Raw genomic sequence first — 18,030 nt, 5'->3', positions numbered from 1 at the left:
TCAGGCAAACAATAATTCAGTCAGGCAAAATTAAGACAATGCAGAACTCTGAAAGGTTAAAAATGTCCTAGGATCCTCTTTGTGAGGAATTTTTGTGGCCTCTCCAGTTGTTGTAGGTGTCTAGTGAGGTACATGCCAAATGGGGCATTGTACTCTATAATGGGTCTAATGTGGGAGGCATAGAGAGGAACTATGACTTCTTTCTTCCTGGATGAGAAACCTTTTGTAATGAGGCATCCCACATAGAAGGACTTCCTGACTACTGTGGCAACATGGTAATCGAAGGAGAGGTTGCTATCTAGCCGTGTTCCCAGATCTCTTGTTACACTTTGGAAGTTGAGAGGGCTACCTTCAATGTGGTAATTTGTGGGTACCATGTTTTTCCCAAAGGGGATGACGATGCACCTTTTAGCATTGAACTTAAGACCATGGTTCTGCCACCAGTTGTTGGTGTCTATGAGTCCATTTTGTAAGATGTCTACATCAGCTTGAGAATCAATAATAATGCCCAGTTTGCAATCATCCATGAATTTGGTTAACCAGAGTCCCTTAGTGTTGGCCTGGACCTCAGAGAAGTATGTACCAAACAGAAGAGGACCCAAGACAGATCCATGTGGAACTCCACTTGTAACTGCCCAGAAGTCGGACTTGGAGTCCGCTACTTTTACCATGTGGGTTCTGTCCATGAGCCAGTTGGCACCCCATCTAATGATGTAGGGGTTAATGCCTAGGTTAGTGAGTCTGTCAATGATCCCTGATTGGGGGATGGTGTTGAAGACCTTAGCTAGATCAAGGTAGGCTGTATGGACTGCCTTGCCTTCATCGACCGCTCTGGTGACAGATTTGAAGAAGTCTATCAGGTTGAGCAGACATGATCTGCCCTTCACAAACCCAAACTGTGAGAGGTCCAGGGTTTAAAAGTTCCCTATATCCCTGTTTATGAGGTCCATAATGATGTGTTCCATGGCCTTACAGATCAAGCTCATTAGGCTGATGGGGTAGTAGTTTCCAGGTCAGTAGTCGCTCCTCCTTTGTGTAGTGGAATGACTCTGGTGGTGCACCATTCGGTGGGAATGAAGCCTAAAGTGAGGCTGTGGTTGAATAAGATACTCAGGTCTGGTGCCAGTTCTCCTTGTAATTCATGTAGAACAAAGCCAGGTATATTATCACATCCCATGTCAGTTGCATTTTTGGCTTTGGATAGTACGGCTTCTACATGTGCTGCTGTGATATTAGGGATTTGACATTCCTTGGGTATTGGGATGTGCCCTTTAGGGAGTGAAGGGGGGGTGAAGTTTGCACTGAACCTGATGGCCAAAATATTGGCAATATCTGTTGATTCAGTATAAGTGGTGCCATTGTGGAAGAGCTCAGAGCACCTCTGTGTATTGTTATGCAGATTCTTGACATAGCTAAAGAATGCCTTGTGGTTGTCTTTAGCATCTGTAGCAATTTTGTTTTCATAACTAGCTTTGGAGAATTTGATGAGGGATCTCAATTTTTTGCTGAGACTCACAAGGGAATTTTTCCAGTCTTGGGGCTTTACCCTTTTCCGCAACAGTTTTTTTCCTTCTGTTCTAGAGTTTGTTAATTGCATGGGACCACCAGATTGGCTTCCTTTTTTTGGTGGACAGGATCTTGTTTCTGTTTGGTGTGGCATTCTGCAGGGAATCCCCCTGTGCGTGTGTGTGCGTGTGTGTGCGTGTGTGTGTGTGCGTGTGTGTGTGTGTGTGTGTGTGTGTGTGTGTGTGTGTGTGTGTGTGTGTGTGTGTGTGTGTGTCTGTTTTCATTCAGTTGCAAAGTCTGAGCTCATGTCAAGTACTGAAATAATACTTTTTATTAAATGTACCACTTCAGTAGCTTCATTATGTGCATACTTAAGTACACCACCTCAGCAGAATGTATTGTATAAAACAGTTAAAATCTGATTATTCCTTATATAATACTTTGCAATATCACTAATCGGGGTCAGTGAGCACTCAGGCATGACTTTTACAAACAATAATATGAATACCTTTTCAAAAATATGTCAGATGAACAGTGACAGTAGACTATGCACCACACAGCATAGCCCACAGGTATCACTGCAGGAATCAATTGTACTTTATATATTTTACAAGAAAATCAAACAGTACTTTCCAAATCAAACCCTGGAAGTGAATCCCCTTCCCTTGGTTGGGGAACCAACCCAAATACCTAAGTGAAAAACCTCACCAGTCTAAAAACTCATGGCTTACAAAAAAAAAAATCTAGCAGTGTTCCTGTTGATCAAAGATATAACCTCAACAGCCTAAACAGGGGTATATCTTAGTTGGCTAAATAACTACTAAGCAAGCTCCATGTCACTCGCAAGGCACTAAATCAACCCAGGTCATTAGCAATATCTAACCTATTTTAAATGAACACATTTAACACTGGAACAATAAGCTGTAAGAATCAGCAAATTAATGTAGACCCAACCTACTCAGGCAGATCTGACAAAGGTATATGAAAGCCCCGCAGCTTTGGCTCCATAATGTTGAGCCTCTCTTTAATTCTATTTATTGATAGAGCAACATACCCAGCAATTTTTATTCCTTTTTCTTTTATCAGTTTAAAATGGTTTAAGCTAGGAATGTAATTTGTTGGAAGGTAAAATCCATCAATAGGCAGTCCATAGATTGGTTTTATAATAAAGAAAAGTAGCTGTAGGTGATTTTTTTTTAATGGACTTGATTTTGCTTTTCAATCACAGTTTGCTATGCTTATGTTTAAGATTTTTTATTTTTCATTAGATGCAATTGTAACATCTTTTACATCTTTAGAAAGAGGTAAAACTTGTTTGGTAAGGTAATGTTCTAGACCAAGCCCTCAGTTGTGATCCATATTCCACCAATGGCAGTAACCCTGAGGAAGGACAAATCTTGAAGACCACCAGAACAATTATTATCTTTTTAGAAGTAGATGTATCTGACAGATTGATACTTTAATTGATGGGGTTGTTGGAATGCAGTTTCATGATTCTTTCTTCAAACCTGGAATATTTTATTCCTTAATAGGGTTTTTAAATGATAATATTTTAATGTGCTTAATAAATATGTTAGTGGTTTTGTCCATGGCAAGATGTATTAAAACTTTGTTTTATTCATTTATTTTTTATATTAGTTTCTTATCTATTAACCTTAGTTGTACTATTATACTATAGATGCCATAATGTAAATGCTTATCTTTGCATCTTAATGGTTTAACACTGGAAACTCATCTGCTTAACATTAATATTAGCAGACTAATTTTGATGCAGTCTTCAAATTTAGCTAGTTCTCTATTCAAAGCTAAAAGAAGAGGTACACTTATTTTATGGAAATATATATCTGGGATGCCTAAAGTAATTGATACTTACTGAAATAAAAATGGTATGTTATGCCTTGCTGTAGTTGAAATAAATAACAATATTTATACTTTTATAAACTCTTATTGGATTCCAGGAGTTGGAGCTAAAGTTTCAAAAAAGTATGTGGATATAATAACATACTATATATAAAGAGAAATTATTATTGATGATGATTTTAATTGTATATGTTTTGAAAAAGATGCTACTGTTAATAAAAACCCAGATTTTCATCATCAGCCAAATATATATTATTTTCTTTTTATAAATTCAATGAATTTAAAAGACAGTCATGACTTAAAAATATAAAATTCTCTTAAACACAGTCATTACTCATATATATATATGGAACTCAGACTAATATAGATAAGGTTTTATGTCTAATAATTTGTTTTCAAATATTAAATTTATTATAATATCATTTTCACTGTATGATCATAATGCCATTTGTTTTAATCTTATGATAAAAAGCAAATAATTTGGGACATTGAAATAGACTCCCAGCAAATATTGTTAAAATTAAAGGCTTTATGGAGTGGAGTTTGAACATGTTATATGCATTTATAGAAATAAATGATGATAGAGAAGTTTTAGATGTTATTTTATGGGACTCGTTGAAGTTTTACCTTAATGGTAGAATTAAAAATTGGTATATATGTAAAAGAAAGGAATGGGATAGGCACCTGAGTGTACTACAACACTAAATAGATAATTTAAAATTGTATTTAAAGCCAAATGATATTCCCTCTCAATTAGAACTGAATACTCAACTCAAATATGTTGAAATCTTAAATCATAAGGTGTCCATTAGTTTAGAAAAACTAAATCATTAATCTTATTCAATAAATCCTATGTGCTTACATAAATTAGCTATTAGATCAAAGAGAATAAGTAAATCATATCATATTAAAAAAAAATTCTTATCAGTCTGGTAATAAAAATAAAAATTGGAAGACTTAAAAGACAACCTAGAAATGCTTTAGGAAATACTATGATTTTATATATATATATATATATATATATATATATATATATATATATATATATATATATATATAAAACACAAATAATAATTTAGGGAATGATAAACTAGTAGATCGATTTTTAAAAGACAATATACAATAAAAAGTAACTAAGGAGCAAATTAAAAGAATTTAAAAATATTTTTTAAAGGAAGTTAAAGCTCAAATAAAAAAAAAAAATAAAGAATAATAAAGCACCAGGTATAGATGGTATTATACCAGAATTATATAAACTAATGCCTGATAATGTTGCTAATATATTATTAAACCTCTAAAAGAAACTAAAACTACTTCCAATCTTCCTCCATCTTGGAGCTTCACTCTCAGATCACCCATATTAAAGCAAGATAAAGAACGTTCAGTATGTTCCCTGTTTCACCCTATTTCTCTCGTAAATGCTGATTACAATATGTTTATTTCTATTGTAGCTAAAACATAGTAATTTATGATCAGACTGGTTTTATATTAAACTGACAGGTACATGATAATATAATTAGACTTGCTACTTTAATAGAGTTTGCTAATAACAAAATAACTTTCAATTATTAGTTTAAATTTTGATAGAACTTTTGACTCATTGAAGTGGTTGCATTTACATAAAGTTCTGAAAGAATATAATTTCTCAATGGAGTTCATAAATTTAATTAATAATCTATACTGCATTTTGTACCTATCTTCCATTGTCAAAAAAGGGTATTTTTTTTTCTAATCATTTCAATGTTAAAAAGGGTACGGAGCAAGGATGTCCATTGCCACCTTTGTTATTTGCCTTAGTCATAGAGCCATTTGGAAATATATTAGATCAAATGAAAATATTATAGGTGTCTCACTAGGCAATAATTTTTCTTCAATAATACAACTTTTTCCCATGATATTTTACACACAATTGGTAATATACAAACATCATTTTACACATTGTGGATTCCATGAAATATTTTGAGGTGCTTTCACATTTAACTTGTAATCATCATAAAAGTAATATTTTGCTAATTAAAAAGAAATTAAATAACTCAGTTAAAAATATAATAATTTTAATTGGGATAATGCACAAATTAAATATCTTGAGATCATAGTAACATCAAATTGTAAAGATCTGGTGTTCGCTAATTTTAAATATATTTTTAATATATTTGCTCAATTAACTACTAATTGGAATAACTGCTTCTTTACTATCAAAGACAGGCTTACTTTAATTAAAATGGCAATTCTTCAAAAAATTTCTTTTTTCCTGTTCAATCATTAATCTTAATTCCAACCCAAACTTTTTTTAAAGAAAATAAATAGTATTTTTCTTAATTTTTTTTGGTATCCAAATAAACCAAGAAAATCCTTTGAATGGCATATGAAACACTGAAAAGATGAGGCACAGGTTTTCCAGATATTGGGTTATATGCTACCTCAGTCATTATTAAAGCAATAACATTATGGATAACTTCATCATATGATTAAAAATGGAAGACAATTTATGAAAAAAATACTCAATAATAATTACATATCATTGTCACATATACAAATTGCATCTAATAAATTGTATTGGTTTTCAAAAGATTTTTGTATAAATGGAAGTAATACCTGCTCTGTTTCTTATATTAATTACATTATTTCCTCTTTCAAGAAGTTTATCTATTTTAATCATATTATTAAAAGTTTTATTTTCTCTTTATTTCCCATCACTTATACTAATGAATGTTTAGAAACACATAATTGTAATAAAATGTTAGATTTTAAAAATAATAACATAATTTTTGCCACCAGTTAATAAATGGAAATAAACTTTATTCTGCTGAATATCTTCTAGGAAGATATAGTTTAGAACTGAACAGTTGGTTGTTTTTGTAAATATTTAGGGAATTTGTAAATATTACAGTAAATATTATACATGGTTCATATGCAGATTATTTTCCTAAGATTTTAAATTTGTTAATTTCTATTAATAATAATTCAGTAAACAATCATACTTATCTAAGGTTTAAATAATTCTTAGATCCTATTCTGCATGTTCTTCTGTTTCATTTTGGAATTATTCTACAACATTAATAATTATATCTTCTCTGATGAAAATAAAAAAAAAACATTACTATTAAAACCTGCAGAGAAAACTACATCTGCATTATACTGGAAATTTTTAACTTGGATATATTTAGTTAGAGCTTATATGTCACCTCATAAAATTGCTTTAATGTACAAAGTAACTAGTATCAAATATTGGCAATATAGTTTAGTCATAGAAGCTGATTTGGGTACATATGTTGTTATATTGTAAGATAATAATTCCTTTTTGGAATGAGATTAATAATTTTACTCAAGCATTATGATCGGATAGATGTAGTATTTCTAAACCTTTGATTTTCTTTAATGCTCCAATTCATGCAATTATACTCAAGACACATGTGTCTATTATTTAGTCTATTCTAGATATAGCTAGAAAAGTAATTACTAAAAACTGGAAAATAAAACTACTCCTTCATTTATTGAAATTATTAATTTAGCAAAAACTATTTGCAAAAATGAACTATCACCTATAAAGATGAGAACTTCAAATGTCACACATTCTTATAAATGTTGGCATAAACTTAATGATTTACTTGAAAAATATTAACAGTTTAACAAATCTTCTTATATGATATTCTTGTTATGGACTGATGCAAATAGTTATATGACTGTGGCTGCTCTACGATTCTTTGTGATATAAGCATTGCCCTTGTATGCCATGCTTAGCTGAACCTCTCTCTTTTTTCATAAATGTTAATGTTGTTAGACTTGACAATGTTGTCTGAGACAATGTAAAGATCTTCAGATTAGGCAGCATAGAATGATGGTCTGTAGAATGACATTGGTGATCAAGAAGAGGAGGAGGAGTGTGAGGGCAGCACCAAGGATCAAATGGTGGAAATTGAAAAATGGTGATTGTGAGGTGGAGTTCAGAGAAGAGTTCAGACAGGCACTTGGTGGCAGTGAAGAGTTAGTGAACAGTTGGGTAACTACAGAAGAGCTAGTAAGGGAGACTGCTAGAAAGGTGCTTGGTGTGACATCTGAACAGAGAAGGAGGGCAAGGGGACCTGGTGGTGGAATGAGGAAGTACAGGAGAGTATACAGAGAAAGAGGTTGGTGAAGAAGAAGTAGTATTCATAGGTTCATAGGTTGATACTAGGCTATCTGCCCTAGGGCATTTACAAGCCTAACCAGAGAGTGCTTGGCTTTCGCCACCCTTTTTAGATTAGTTGACTGTGCCTCTGTATAGTAGGTCACAGAAGATAGCCAATTTAAATTTAGTTTACCATGCCTCTGTCTAGCAGTGACACAGAAGAGATCCCAGGGGTAAATTTACGATCTCCCATCCAAACGTCAAGATTCTTCTTGAAGATGGTCATTGAGGGGCTCTGTCTAACATGGACTGGGATTTTGTTCCAGAGTGAGGGGAGCCTCTGGGATATGCATCTGTCCTTCCAGCATGTTCTATTTATTTCTGTGCTGAGGTTTAAGTCACTGGAGCGTGTACCTCTGATGGATTTGGATTTCTTGTGGTGGAGCATGTCCATTAATTCTGGGTTGGACATGGCTTTATACATCAGGCACAGATCAACTCTGTGTAGGCGGTAAGCAACTGAGTAGAGCTGGAGTTTCTTTAGCCTAACTGCGTAGGGCATCTGTTTGAGTCCCTTGATCCTCTTGGTGAGGTACTTTTGGAGTCTTTCTAGTTGTAGCAGGTGTCGGGTAAGGTACATCCTAAATGGGGCATTGTATTCAATTATGGGCCTGATGAGTGATGAGTAGAGGGGCACAATGACCTCTTTTGATCTAGATGTGAACCCCTTCATGATAAGGTGGGCTATATAGAATGTCTTTCTAACCACTTTGGCAATGTGATTGTCAAAGGAGAGATTGCAATCTACTTGGGTCCCCAAATCCCTAATTACTTCTAACGTACTTAATATATTACCACCTATGTGGTAATTTGCAGGCACTTTGTTTTTCCCAAAGGGGATGACTATGCACTTTTTGGCATTTAGCTTTCAGTCATCTGCAAACTTTGTCAGCCATAGTCCTCCTGTGTTAGCCTGTACCTCAGAGAAATATATACCGAACAAGAGAGGTCCCAGGACTGAGCCTTGTGGGACGCCACTTGTAACTGGTTTAGAGTCTGACATGGCACCTGCAATTCTGACCATGTGGGTTCTATCCCTAAGCCAGTTTGCAACCCATCTTGTGACATAGGGGTTGATATTTAAGTTGGTGAGCTTATTTATGACGCCCGAGTGGGGTATTGTGTCGAAGGCTTTTGCAAGGTCAAGGTAGGCTGTGTGGACTACCTTCCCTTCGTCTATGGCCTTGGTGACTGTTTCAAAGAAATTGACCAGGTTCAAGAGGCAAGATCTGCTCTTAACAAAGCCGAATTGAGTAGGATCCAGTGTTTGGAGGTTCCCAATGTCTTTGTTTATGAGTTCCATGATGATACGCTCCATAGCTTTGCAGACCAGGCTAGTTAGGCTTATAGGGTGATAGTTTCTGGGGTCAGTTGTGGCACCACCTTTATGGAGTGGGACCACTGTTGCTGTACGCCATTCTTTGGGTACATATCCTGTTGTAAGGCTGAGACTGAATACTGATTTTAAGTGAGGGTTCAGTTCTTCTTGGAGCTCATGTAAAACACAGCCCGGGACACCGTCCGGTCCCATTGATGCTGTGTTTTTTGCTTTGGAGAGGGCAGCTCTCACCTGTGCAACTGTGATGTCAGGGAGGCTACACTCTGTTGGGATAGTCATTTGCTCATTTGGGGGGAAGGGGGGAGAAGTTTGCACTGAACCTGTCTGCCAGGTTGTTGGCAATGTCTGTGGGTTCAGTGTATTTTTTGTCATTTTGCTCTAACTCAGAGCATATCTGGGAGTTTCCACCCAGGTTTCTGACATAACTAAAGAAGGCCTTGTGATTATCTTTAGCATCTTGTGCAATGTTTCTTTCAAAGCTAGCCTTAGATGATTTTATGAGGGATCGTAGTTTCTTGCTAGTACTGATCAGAGGTGCCTTCCCTTTCAGGGATTTTGCTCTATCATGTAGTAGCTTCCTCCTTCTGTTGTACAGCTTATTTATGGCTGGGGTCTACTAGACAGGTCTCCTGCCCTTGGAGGAGTGTATCTTAGTTTTATTTGGGATAGCATGATCCATGCATTCCTGTAGGTATCCATAGAATGTGTTTGCAAAGGATTCTGCGGTTTGGGACGTATTTTCCACTGGCCCTGGGGCTTTGAAGGATTCCACCTCAGTTTTGAGAAGTGGGAAGTTTGCTTTTGAGAAGTTTTTGACCGTGGTTTCCTTTGCTGGGGGTGGGGACAGGATTTGGATGTCCATAGTGATTAATTTATGGTCAGATCTTACCAATGAGGGGTATACTTCTAGTATGGAACATAGAGTCCCCATGTTGGTGATGATCAGGTCCAATATGTTTTCCCCTCTTGTGGGAGTGGTGACCAGTTGTTCCATAGCATTTCAGTTTATAAATTCTAGGAACCATTGGGCTAGGGTGTTGGGGCTTGAGTAGTGCTCCCAGTCTATGTTTGGGTAGTTAAAGTCACCCAATATAATGGTGTTTGGAGAGACCTTCATATTCTCCAGTGTTTTCAGAAAAGCCGAGTTAGTCTTGTCAGAGAGATGAAATTAGACAGAAGTATAAGGAGATGAGGTGCATGGCAAAGAGAGAGGTGACAAAGACTAAAGATAAGGTATATGGAGAGTTGTATGAAAGGATGGACACTAAGGAGGGAGAAAAGGACCTGTACCAATTGGCTAGACAGATGGACCGAGCTAGGAAAGATGTGCAGCAGGTACGGGTGATAAAGAAAAATGAGGGAAACGTATTCACGAGTGAGGAGAGTGTGTTGAACAGATGGAAAGAGTACTTTGAGGGGCTGATGAATGAAAAGAATGAGAGAGAGAAGGTTGGATGATGTGGGGATAGTGAATCAGGAAGTGCAACAGATTAGCATGGAGGAAGTAAGGATAGCTGTGAAGAGGATGAAGAATGGAAAGGCTGTTGGTCCAGATGACACACCTGTGGAACCTTGGAGGTGTTTAGGAGAAATGGCAGTAGAATATTTAATCAGATTGTTTAATGAAATCTTGGAAAGTGAGAGGATGCCTGAGGAGTGGAGAAAAAGTGTTTTGGTACTGATTTTTAAGAATAAGGGTGATGTGCAGAGTTGCAGTAACTACAGAGGGATAAAATTGATCAGTCACAGCATGAAATTATGGGAAAGAGTAGTAGAAGCTAGCTTAAGAAGGAAGGTGATGATTAATGATCAGCAGTATTGTTTCATGCCAGGAAAGAGCACTACAGATATGATGTTTGCTCTTAGAGTGTTGATGGATAAGTACAGAGGTCAGAAGGAGTTGCATTTTGTCTTTGTGGATTTAGAGAAAGCATATGACAGGGTGCCTAGACAGGAGTTGTGGTATTGTATGAGGAAGTTGGGAGTGGTAGAAAAGTATGTAAGAGTGGTACAGGATATGTACAAGGGTAGTGTGACAGTTATGAGATCTGCAGTGGGAGCACCATATGTGTTTAAGGTGGAGGTGGGATTACATCGAGGATAAGCTCTGAGCCCTTTCTTATTTGCAGTGGTGATGGGCAGCTTGACAGACGAGATCAGACAGGAGTCCCCGTGGACTATGATGTTTGCAGATGACATTGTGATATGTAGTGAGAGAAGGGAACAGGTTTAAGAGACCCTGGAGAGGCAGAGATATGCTCTAGAGAGGACAGGAATGAAGGTCAGCAGGACTAAGACAGAATATATTTGTGTGAATGAGAGGGAGGATAGAGGAATGGTGAGGATGCAGGGAGTAGAGTTGGCAAAGGTGGATGAGTATACATACTTGGGATCAACAGTTCAGAGTAATGGCGAGTGTGGAAGAGACATGAAGAAGAGAGTACAGGCAGGGTGGAGTGGGTGGAGAAGAGTGTCAGGAGTAATTTGTGACAGGCGAATACCAGTAAGAGTGAAAGGGAAGATCTACAAAATGGTAGTGAGACCAACTATGTTATATGTGTTTGAGATAGTGACATTAACAAAAAGGAAGGAAACAGAGATGGATGCGGCAGACTTAAAGATGTTAAGATGTTAAGATTTGCACTGGGTGTGACGAGGGTAGACAGAATTGGGAATAAGTATATTAGGGGGTCAGCCCAGATTTGACAGTTTGGAGACAAAGCCAGAGAGGTGAGATTGCATTGGTTTGGACATGTGCTGAGGAGGGATGCTGGGTATATTGGGAAAAGGATGCTAAGGATGAAGCTGATAGGTAAGAGGAAAAGAAGAAGGCCTAAGATAAGGTTTATGGATGTGGTGAGAGAGGACATGCAGGTGGTTGGTCTGACAGAGCAAGATGCAGAGGATAGGAAGAAATGGAATCAGATGATCTGCTGTAGTGACCCCTAATGGGAACAGCTGAAAGAAAAAGAAGATTGGATGGATAATCCTAAAGTACTATGAGCAATTACAGATCATGTGAAGAGGAGGAATATCTGTTTCCATTATGTTTACATGTAGGGCCGGATTTACGAAAGCTTGCATGGAGTGCAAGAAGAGTTTAGGAGCTCATGGAGACAATATGTCTGCCGTGCGATCCAGGTACAGTCAGGAGGGGCATGCACGAAAGCTGCTAAAGCTAATCTTGCACAGACAGTGCCATGGTATGCAAATTACCTCATTTGCTGCTGAAAGTTATGCAAATGAGGTGAATTTGCAATCCAGGAAACACTAACCTGTCCGTGGAAGATTAGTGTTATCTGCAGAAATGTACCCCGTTGGTAACGGAGTACCGTTCTGCAAATAGCTAAACGGAGCTATGACAGCTCCAAATAAAGGATGCATACAGTTGAGGAAGCATGCCAATGGCCAAATATAAGGCCATTGGCATTTATAAATGTTTAAAATTATTAAAATCTAACTTTTCTTTCCCAATCTCCGATGTTTAAGTGTAGTGCAGCACCGCGCAAACGTGTGGCACTTTAAAAAACAAGAAAATTATTTAAAAATAGCCAAAAATAGCCATTTTCACTAAAAAGCTTATCCTGACATGCAGGTGAATGGCAGGCTGAAGACAACATAGCCACTGGGTAGTGGTTGCTAAGGGGGGGAAGCTCAGTGTGAGAGATGTAACCATGCATTAGTAGGCAATCCTATGCAAATGAGGATAAGGATAGTGAATCCCAATTTTCCCCAGTATGTGAGCCATGTCCCAAGAGTGTAAGTGTAGGAGTAGGTGAGCAGTAGAGTAGAATATAGGTAACATCATGAGAGGGTGTGTCAGAAAGGCTGTAAGCTTATTGGAGCACAGTGTCTTGTGTTTGCTCTGAGTTGCTCAGGATTGCAAGAGATGTGTCAACAGTTGTACTTTTTGAAAACCAAAAACCAAAGGTGCAAACCGTGAAAATATCTGAAATTTCTTGCAAAAGTGCACACAGCATGTGCACGAGTGTGCACGTGTGTGCGCTCATTTGCAAGACGCTGCCCCGGGTGGAAACAGAAAGGGAAAAGGAAGGAAAAGAAGTAGTAAGAAGTTAACCAAGGAAAACTAGCAGAGCTGCCAGATGAAATATATCAGAATCAGCCAATTACACAGGCAGCAGACTAGCCCAGCCCAGCCCAGCAGTTTAAACTCCGCAAATAGCATTCTTCCCTTTTTTTCCCTAGAACTCTGCAACACTGCAGTGTACAAAGAGGGAAAGTTTAAAAACTTTAAAGTCAGACAAAATATTAGGGCTGCTCTTGCTATCATAATCCAACATGTGCAAGGTGCTGAGGGTGGTGATGTTGTGAATGCTGCTGAGCAAGCCACAGTGAGGAGACAGAAAAGAGTGTACAGACCCAGGGTAACCTGGGGCTACATGAGCTAGAGATAGTGGAGAGTTATAGGGTGGACAGAGACCTCCTGCAGCAAACTGTTGAGCTATGCCGGCCACGCCTCACACACAGAACCAACAGAGGGGAACCCATCCCAGTGGATACGAAGGCATGTGTTGGCCTAAGAATACTAGCTACAGGTAACTTCCAGAGACCAACTGGTGATATGATGGAGATTTCACAGGCATCAGCATCCAGGGGACTGCACCAGTTCCTGGATGCTATGTCAGCACATGCCGGTGTGCACGTATATTTCCCCAATTCCCGTGAGGCATTGGCCAGCAATATGAGTCTTTTCCACCAAATAGCAGAATACCCTGAGGTAGTGGGTGCAATAGACTGCATGCACATACACATCAAAGCACCACCCAGTGAGCGGGGGAGGGTCTACATCAACAACAAGGGCTTCCCTTCCATCAACTGCCAGGTAGTGTGTGATGCCTAGGACATAAAAATGAATGTGTGTGCTGGCTGCCACGGAAGCTATCATGGTTCCCACATCTGGCATCTGATGCAGCTGTACCAGAGATTTGCCAGTGGGGACATCCCTGATGGTCACCTAGTGGGGGATGCTGGATACGCACTGGAGCTGTGGCTGATGACACCCATCAGAAATGCACACACACCCGAACAAGAACTCCATAATGAGGCACACACACAAACAAGAAACATAATTGAGCATGTGTTTGGGATGCTCAAGTCATGGTTCTGGTGCCTGGACACATCTGGTGGAGCTTTGCAGTACTCACCAACTACATGTACCCAAATTGTCATGGTATGTGCCATGCTACACAATATGATCCTGTGGAAACAGTTGCAGCAGGAACAACACAGAGCAGGGCCAAACAGCCCTCACCATTGCCAAGGCCTGCACAGGCACAGCATGACTTGGAGGAGAAACAACCTGAGCCTGCCCCAGTAGGCAGAAGGAGGTGTGCCCAGTATGCCCTGGCCTTGGCAAAGAGGCAACGCATAGCACATACACTGACTCAGTAGGTACCCTGGAAATGACACCTTTCTCTGACTCGCACATACAGTAAAAGGGATGCCTAACTTGACACCACCTGTTTTCAAACATGTATAGGGAGTGTAATATGTGCACCCGGCATAGGCAGCCCTGCAGCACGACCTGAGGCATGAGTCCCTATTTTAAGCAATATAAAGCACTGCTAAGAAAATTTTACCAGTATTGAGCATATTTAAATACAATTGCACTTAGCTGCGCACTGCGCTAACCAGCGCAACGTCAGGCAACATCGGGCAACATTGGGCAATGTTGGGCAATGTTGGGCAATGTTAGGCAAAGTCGAGCAAAGTCGAGCAAAGTCGGGTAAACATGCTCACACCTGCTTTACTGTTCCTTAACTAGTCAGGTCTGCCCAGCAGGAAAATAAAAAGCAGTGACAGGGCTCGAACTCAGGATACTGTGCACTATAGTCACAGTACTGAACCACTAAGCCATTACAGCATTTCACTGGCACAGACACAACTTAAGCCACTCACACATACCAGTTGGGGGAGTCACATACCTAACAGTCACAGCCAGCAGGACAATTGTAGACAAATGCAAACACAAGCAAATGCTGTATCATGCCCTCTAAAGAGGCATATGAGTAAACTCCCCCCAGGCCTATGCAGACAGATAACAGCAGGCCAGGCAGTGTGATGTGGGTTGGGTAGGCTATAAAGTCACAAACTAATATGCTTGTAATTGGAAGCTAAGGTCTGTAATACAGTGATATGCCTCAAGCCAGTATGATAGGCAACAGTACAGACTGAAATGGAGTACCTGACATAGCAGTGCAGGCCTAGCAAATGTGTATAAGTGTCAGATGTACCCCTCATCCTATGTACACCCACAGTAACAATCATGTGTGCCCACCAGATAGAAATCCTGAAAACACTGGAGGGGATAAATGTATCACCAAACACCATCATACTAGGTGACTTTAATTACCCTAATATAGACTGGGAACACTACTCAAGCCCAAACACCCTAGCCCAAAAGTTCCTAGAATTCATAAACTCAAATGCCATGGAACAACTAGTCACCATCCCCACAAGAGGAGAAAACATACTTGATCTCATCATCACGAACATGGGAGCACAATGTTCAACACCGGAAGTATACCCCTCACTGGTGAGATCAGATCACAAACTAATTTCGCTGGAGGTCCTCATCCCACCCCCACCTGAAATAAAAAAGACCACATTAAAGAACTTCTCGAAAGCCGACTTCACACTTCTAAAGACTAGTGTGGTCTCCTTTAAGGCCCCCGAGCGGGAAAACAGTACTCAAGCCGCTGAATCACTTACAAATGCCTTCTATCAGCACCTGCAGGACTGCATGGATAAGGCAATCCCAAGCAAAACAAAGACTCTTTGTACCAAAGGCAAGCCCAGTCTGGTGGACCCCAGCCATAAACAAACTCTACAACAAAAGGAGGAAGCTACTACAAGATAGAGCAAAATCCTTAAAAGGTAAGACACCTTTGATCACTATAAGTAAAAACTAAGAGCTCTCATAAAATCATCCAAAGCAAATTTTGAGAGAAAAATAGCTAAAGACTCAAAAGACAATCATAAGGCCTTCTTTAGCTATGTTAGAAACCTGGGAGGAAACTCCCAGATATGCTCAGAACTAGTTCAAAATGATGTGAAGATTACTGATCCTACAGACATTGCCAACATACTGGCTGACAGGTTCAGTGCAAACTTCTCCCTCCCCCAAAAGGAGAGATATCTATACCAAACGATTGCAGCCCCCAAACATCTCTAACGCCCAAGTGAGAACTGCTCTCCAAAGCAAAAAACACAGCATCCATGGGACCTGATGGTGTCCCTGGCTGTGTGCTCCACGAACTCAACGAGGAATTAAACCCACAGCTAGGACAGCTGTTTAATCATAGCCTCACCTCTGAATACGTACCCAGGGAGTGGCACACTGCAACTGTGGTCCCACTTCACAAAGGCGGTGCCTCCACCGATCCTGGAAATTACTGGCCCATTAGCTTGACAAGCCTTATCTGCAAAGCCATGGAGAGGATCATAATGGACCTCATAAATAAAGACATAGGGAATTTGCAGACTTTGGATCCAACCCAGTTTGGCTTTGTCAAAGGCAGATCATGCCTTTAAACTTGGTTGACTTTTTCAAACAGTCACCAAAGCCATTGATGAGGGAAAGGCAGTCCATACAGCCTACCTCGATCTGGCGAAGGCCTTCGATACAATACCCCACTCGGGTATCATTGAAAAACTCGTCAGCTTAAATGTTAACCCATACATCACAAGATGGGTTGCAAACTGGCTGAGTGACAGAACCCACAGGGTCAGAGTTGCTGGCGCCATGTCAGACTCAAAGCCTGTCACAAGTGGTGTCCCACAGGGCTCAGTCCTGGGCCCACTCTTGTTTGGCATCTACTTTTCCGAAGTACAAGCAAACACAGGAGGGCTATGGCTGACAAAGTTTGCAGATGACTGCAAACTAGGCCATAGTCGAAACACATCTGACACAGATATCCTTCAGAAGGGTCTCACAGAGACGGATAGCTGGTGCCAGAGCCATGGCCTAAAGTTAAATGCCAAAAAATGCATAGTCATACCCTTCGAAAAACAAGGTTACCCCTAGCTACCATATAGGTGGCAATCCACTGAGCACAGAAGAAGTTATCAGGGACCTGGGGACCCAGGTTGACAGTAGCCTGTCATTCGACACCCATGTAGCTAAAGTAGTTAGGAAGACCTTCTACATTGCCCACCTTATCATGAAGGGATTCACATCTAGATCAAGGGAGGTCATAGTCTCCTGTACTCATCACTCATCAGACCAATGATTGAGTACAATGCCCCATTCGGAATGTATCTGACCCGACACTTGCAGCAGCTGGAGAGGCCACAAAAGTTCCTCACCAAAAGGATAAAGGGTCTCAAAATCTGTCCTATGCTGCCCGACTGAAAGAACTCCAGCTCTATTCAGTCGCTACCGCTTGCTCAGAGGTGACCTTTGCCTGACATACAAGGCCATGTCAAACCCAGATTTGATGAATATGCTTCACCTCAAAAATCTAGATCCGTCAGAGCCACAAGGGCGGACTTAAACCTCGACACGGCTATTAATAGGACGTGCTGGAGGGATAGATTCATCACCCAAAGACTCCCTATGCTGTGGAACAAAATCCCGGTATATGTGAGGCAGAGCACCTCGCTGGCCTTGTTCAAGAGAAATCTTGACCAATGGATGGGAGATCGCAGATATACCCCAGGGATTACCTCAGTGTCACTGCTCGACAGAGGCACAGCAAAATAATGGGTATAGTTCCCCATACTAAAGGGGTGGTGTAAGCCACAAAACTATGGGCTAGGCTTGTAAATGCCCTCGGGCAGATAGCCTAGTATGAACCTATGAACCTATGAACCTATAATAGCTGCCCCCCCTGTATCTAGAAATGTTGATAAGTCTATGCAAATTGACTCATGGAAGCCCTGCAGGCACAGCGTGCTTCCTGTTGATGTACAACACAAAGGTGAGCCCTGAAGTAAAAACCAACTTGATCTTTCACACACATATAGTATATATGCCCACAGTGGGCATGCTCACACACTTAAAGAAATTTAGACAATTTCAGTCAGCAACATACTGAAAGGTCATACTGGGCATGCTCACACACTTAGGCCATGTCTGAGTACAGCAGTGGGCCACACATATCTGGCAGTTGCAGTTCTTACTCCAGACACTTGT

The sequence above is a fragment of the Protopterus annectens genome, chromosome 5.part0, assembly GCF_019279795.1.
Source record: "Protopterus annectens isolate FY-2018-M chromosome 5.part0, PAN1.0, whole genome shotgun sequence".
Classification (NCBI taxonomy): domain Eukaryota; kingdom Metazoa; phylum Chordata; order Ceratodontiformes; family Protopteridae; genus Protopterus; species Protopterus annectens.
This window is presented reverse-complemented; position numbering follows the sequence as displayed.